This window comes from Sinocyclocheilus rhinocerous, unplaced genomic scaffold (assembly GCF_001515625.1).
Source record: "Sinocyclocheilus rhinocerous isolate Xijiao unplaced genomic scaffold, SAMN03320098_v1.1 scaffold2194, whole genome shotgun sequence".
Classification (NCBI taxonomy): Eukaryota; Metazoa; Chordata; class Actinopteri; order Cypriniformes; family Cyprinidae; genus Sinocyclocheilus; species Sinocyclocheilus rhinocerous.
Genome location: NW_015652304.1, coordinates 674,887 through 680,491, shown reverse-complemented (window position 1 = coordinate 680,491; position 5,605 = coordinate 674,887). Strand labels below are relative to the sequence as shown.

General features: G+C 34.2%; 1 protein-coding gene across 2 annotated transcripts in view; it reads right to left on the bottom strand.

The window, feature by feature from the left end:
• adar (adenosine deaminase RNA specific) overlaps window positions 1-3,801 on the bottom strand; it is a 21,079-nt gene extending 17,278 nt beyond the window's left edge. The window contains exon 1 of one of the 2 annotated variants that reach the window (XM_016520614.1): window positions 3,681-3,801. The gene's annotated coding sequence lies outside the window, so the exon portion shown is untranslated. Of the gene's footprint in view, window positions 1-1,865; window positions 2,157-3,680 lie in introns of those variants that run through there. The other variant, XM_016520615.1, reaches the window with a different exon arrangement.
• Window positions 3,802-5,605: the final 1,804 nt, after the last annotated feature.

Sequence of the window (5,605 nt, the reverse complement as noted above, 5' to 3'; positions counted from 1 at the left end):
TGTAATATATAATTATTCACGGTATTTAGAAGTGCCCACGATAACAATATCGTGCATATTCATTACCGTGATATATCGCATTACCGAATACGGCACAAGTCTAATATAAATATATATATATATATATATATATGAGAGAGAGAGAGAGAGAAAACTGTTACACCCCTACAGTGTACAATTAAATATTTAAACTTCTATATATAAAAATCACATACCTGATCTCACAGCCTTCCACCAAATACCAACACAGACAAGAGACAATTCCACACAGAGCCTGGCTTACTGTGACCCTGATGCAGCTTCAAACGTAACTCCAGACATAACAGCTCACTCTCTAAATAAACTGAAGCGAGAGAGAAAGTGATTCTGCTCCCTCACATTCCACGTGCTGCTCCATGTGCATTAAGAAAGAATACTTGTGGATATTGGAGTTTCGGTGTTCTTATATCAGTTTCCTATATAAAAAGTGGCCATCCATAACAAAAAAATATTCTGTATTAACTTATATCAGAAGGTAATTCTATTAAATCATGGTACTTACATGGTACTTTAAAGAACACCATGATCTTACCACTTGTTCACAGTTTACACTAACAAAAAAAAAGTACAGTAACAAATAAATCTAAAATGGTTTAGCTTGGAAGATCCTGTAGAAAGTGTAGAGTAGAAAAGTTTTAAAAAGTCTTTAAAACTGTGCACTGAAGTAGATGTGTTATTGAAAAGAATTTTGCACTTACATCACTTATTTTATTTGAAAGTAGAAAATGAATATGGTTCACAATATAGAGGAATGATTTAAATGTTGCGTGATTTTTATACATTAATGCAATACGATTAAATAAAAAAATCATTCATGTGCATAGAGATTGCATAAGCCATTTCTAACCAACAAAACAACTGCATATCCTCTACACCAGTGTTTCCCAACCGGGGTGCCGTCTGTCGAGAGCAGGGGTGCCGTGTAAAAAATCCTTTTTTAATATTTTAAAATTGCTAAAATGTTCAAAAAAGCATCTATTATATAATATCCATTTCTGATGTCGCCAATAATTAGTTTTTATTCAATTCAAAGTTTGAAATCAAGCTATCTCGTGCTACTGCACCAAAATTACCCCACTGTAAAATAAAAAAAACACTGAGTGAGCAAAAATTTGTGAGATAGCTAGTTATAATGGTAATTAAATAATGTTTACGTATGTATAAAAGCCTACATTAAAATCTGTCATATAAATTGGTCTCTTCAATAGAAATTAGCCTACTGATTGTCCTTGATGGACAAATTTTTTTAATAACATTAAAATAATCTGTATGACATTATATTCTGCAGTTCTTCCCTGTTGTACCGAATATCTATACTTTTCAAATGATCATATCGAAGTTAGAAATTCAAATATTGCGACAAAATTAATTTTGTAGGGTGCCACAAGTTTGTTAAAATTTCCAAAGGGTGTCGCGACTAAAAAAAGGTTGGGAAACACTGCTCTACACAAATGACTTTTCAAGCTCTTAAGATTTTAAACATTTCCATGACTTTGGAAAATTGGACTAAACTCACAATTTTTAAATTCCCTCATATTTCCAGGTTTTCTGTGACCGTGGGAAGTTGAGAACCCTGTATACAACAGATTTATTATATCACCCAAAGGCACAAGTGGGACCTAAAAAGATGAAAATAGCAAGGTGCTTATTACAAAACTCTCGTATCTAAAGCCATTAAATCTTTACAATGATTCACAATTCCTAGTTCTAGTTCAGATTCTGCAGTTCAGTCACTTTGACAGCTTAGAACAATATATAACCTACATTAGTAAAATCCCATTCAGAAGAACCCAACCCAAGAGATCATATGAAAAAGTTATACATACCTCAAAAACAACTGAAGGTAAGAGATAAATAAACTTGATGCAGACTACCCAAATGAGGCCCAAACTCGTGCACTGACTAAACACTGTTCCGCATGAAAACTGAACTTGAACTAGACCGATCACACTCCAGCAACTCGTTGTCTCCGTTCGCCTTTTGCAAGCGTTTGTCTCAACAGACTCCACTATACGAGATGATCCTGAGACTTGTCTTATTGCTTTTGGAAAGCGTGTTGGAAAAGTGATATCAGCAATGAAAGGAAAAAGAAAACGCGCGTAAATGCGGAAAGTTGCGAACTAGGCACAGATCACGTTAGGTTTCGCTTTCCATTCTTCTACAAGCTCTCAAACTGCTACTAGCAACTTACTGACCAACTGACAGCAGGGGGCGCCATTAGTCAAAAGCACTTGAAAGTTTCATTAACAGATTACATCTTCACAAACAGTAATTACACAATTTAATTATAATTCTATGACTGCTGAGTAAAACGTGTCTGCAAATGTATCTAAAATACCATGCAATCATCCCTACGTATATAAATATTGAAAGAACTCATGGGGGACGACTGTATTCATATTACTGCATATCAGTTAAGAGCACGACATATTAATACTGCATCGCACTACTCATTTTATCATAGCCGTTGAACTATTGGTTTCGTTTCAGATTTCACCAGCCAGCAGACTGAAAGCAAGCCTCCACCTGCGACCCTCCCAGATGCATAATACATGAGGTTACAGTACCGTGACCGACATGAAACTGCACTGCAGTTTATAACCTCCTACCGAAGCCTGAAGCGCAAAACAACGTCTTCAGAAGCGCTTGAGTGTGAAACGCTTCTGAGGATGCGCGTGCCTCGAAAGAAAAAGTCCCAAAGAATACAGGTCATGTACGGACAAATGTCCCCCCGAGGCGCTTAATAGCCCAGTTTATCCAATACACACAGTCACGCAAAGTTGCAACTTTTGTAGCTCAGGGCTTTAGGATACACAGCATCAAAGACACTGCTTTCATCACCATATTCAGGAGATGATGTATAACAGTGTTCTTTCATGCTCATTTTAATCTATTATTAATATTATATGCATCTTTGTTATTTTTTCCGTCACTGCATTGTGTGTGTTTTGATGCATTGTCAAATTAAGAAAAATACCAGCACCAATAACGTACCTCGAAATTAATATCGTCATACTTTTTTGTTACCGTCCAGTACCTCTGTCAGAATTTGAATATTACAATACACAAATCAATAATTTCAATAAATAAATGTATCTAGTCATTGACCTAATAGATATTAGACTAACGTATAAGTTACATCGATGAAAATGAGTAACACTAAATTCAAAAAGCCCGTAGAAAAAACACTGTGGTATTATGATTTCATAGATTTTTTTTTTTTTTGGTCTTGTTCAACATGTCTTTATTAATAAGTAGCCCTATCCATAATCTTCTTTAGCAAGTTTCAACAAGCCCTTTAAGTTAAAAAAATTTGAAAACTACGTTGCAAGGACATCGGAGGTTGATCATCTTACACTAATATATCGCGGCAAGCAACGTTAAGAAAATACAACCCGCTACTAAGCATTTGCTTCTCTTTAATTCATCTGCAAGCATGCAACAGCATAATACTATAAGAACCTAGATGAGAAATCCGTGTACTGAAAGGATTTGATATTTCACGCGACAACCAGCGATCGGAAAAGCTTTGAAGCGTCTCTCTCACTCGAGCACAATCCAGTTCCCATTCCGTTCCGGAAACGCAATAAAATCCGAAATAATACACAGCTATGTACATTTCAGGGAGTAAATATACTTACATGCGCAGACGACGTACACAATCCTGCAAACGTCCCTGCAAGAGGCCACATGCAGATAGAAAACACAGCGCTGGTGAATGACAATGAAATATGGCGCGTGGCTGCGACTGTGTTTTTGACGCTCTCTGATGACGTAGCTAGCATTTCGCAAGAAACCGCAATGTGATCCTAAAAGCACGATCGGTTTTTTGAAATATGAAATAGTTATTTGTGTAATGCATGACTTGAAACTTATTTATTTATTTATGCAGGTCTGCCAACTCCCACACATTCAGCGTGAGACTCACGCAATTGACACTTTTCTTACCCTCTCACGCCACACATCCACTTTCTCACGCAGTCAAAAGCACCTTCAGTTAAAACTGTAATAACAGGATATTGGCGAAACAGATTTCGTAAAAGCTCCTGTGCGCATTTGTGTTTGCGCTCTGGAAATCGCCAAAATATTATATTTACACTCACTGTAACGATGTAAATAAGATGTTCATTGATTATAAAGGAACTTTGTGAAATCACGATTAACTTTTAGTAAGTGACAATTTTTTAGTGATTATAAAGTAAGGGCTATTTGCGCGCTTTCTAGGCTAAATATAATCCGTTCAGAATTTGAATACAATTTTTGTTTTTCGTTTTGTTTTTCGTTTACAAGCAGCAAAGTTTCTGGAGTGACATGTAAATCCCTCAAGAATGCGGGATTCACTTTCGAATGGGAGAAATATAATTTCTCAAAACAGATGTTCAAGCAATGCAGACTAATACATAAATAGAAAAATATTTGAATTTTCGTGTCAAAATATTTTTTAAACGCGGTTGCAATTATTAGCTAATGACGTGTAACTGTTAAATCTTGCAATTATTTCACTGTACATTGCTATTCTTGTTGTGGTAAAAATTTAATAATTTTGCAGCACTGCAACAGTTACATGGTTTTATGATAAAAACACAGTATGACATAATGTTCAGATGTCAGACAAGACTGCAAATTTTACTTTGTATGTATTAAACTTGATATTTATTTTATGTATTTATTAAACTAGTTCAACTTGGAGTGACAATTGGAGTGAGGTGTTTTATATATATATTTTTGTATAAAAAATTATATATATAATATAATATAATATAATATAATAATATAAAATATAATATAATAATATATAATATAATATAATATAATATAATATAATATAATAAACTTAGTAAGTGACCAAAAGTTTAAAGAGATTAAACCAACTAAATATATGAATGAATACATTTGATTTAAATAAATAAAACATTTATATATTTGATTAATAAACAAAAAAATTAATTTGAAATCGATTTGAATAAATAGATATAATATGATTTTGAAATTAAAAAAATGTTTGAATAAACTAAAAAATTAAAAAATGATTAAAATAAGTAAATGAGATACAATTAGAAGTTCAAATAACTACATACAGTTATATAATAAATAAATAAAACTAGTGAGTAAGAAATAAAACACACAATGATGAATTTTACAGAAAAAAATTATGCATTTTTCCATAGTATTAATTGGGTCTTTATAAATGAGTCTATATATAGCTGTCTTTTGAATAGGATGCTGTCCATTGCTGAAGAACAATCATATTTGGGGGTTCATGTCATCTAAATGATTAAAAACCCCTGCTCTGGAGGTGTTTATCCTGACTGACTTCTGTCTGATTTGGTGAGCAACCCTAACCAGACATTTATAAAGGTGTACATGACATACTCGGTTACTACTTAATAGACCGGTACAGCAGGTTTCGGTGGCAGGTTGAACTTCCTCAGCTGGCAAAGTCAGTACAACCCGTACTAGGCCTGACGCTCATACGGCTGCTGAAGTGACACAAGCCGGCTTGCGTTTCAGGCCCCATTTGTTCTTTAATTGTTAAGTGCCTGATAAAATCACCAGGGTGAAGGTC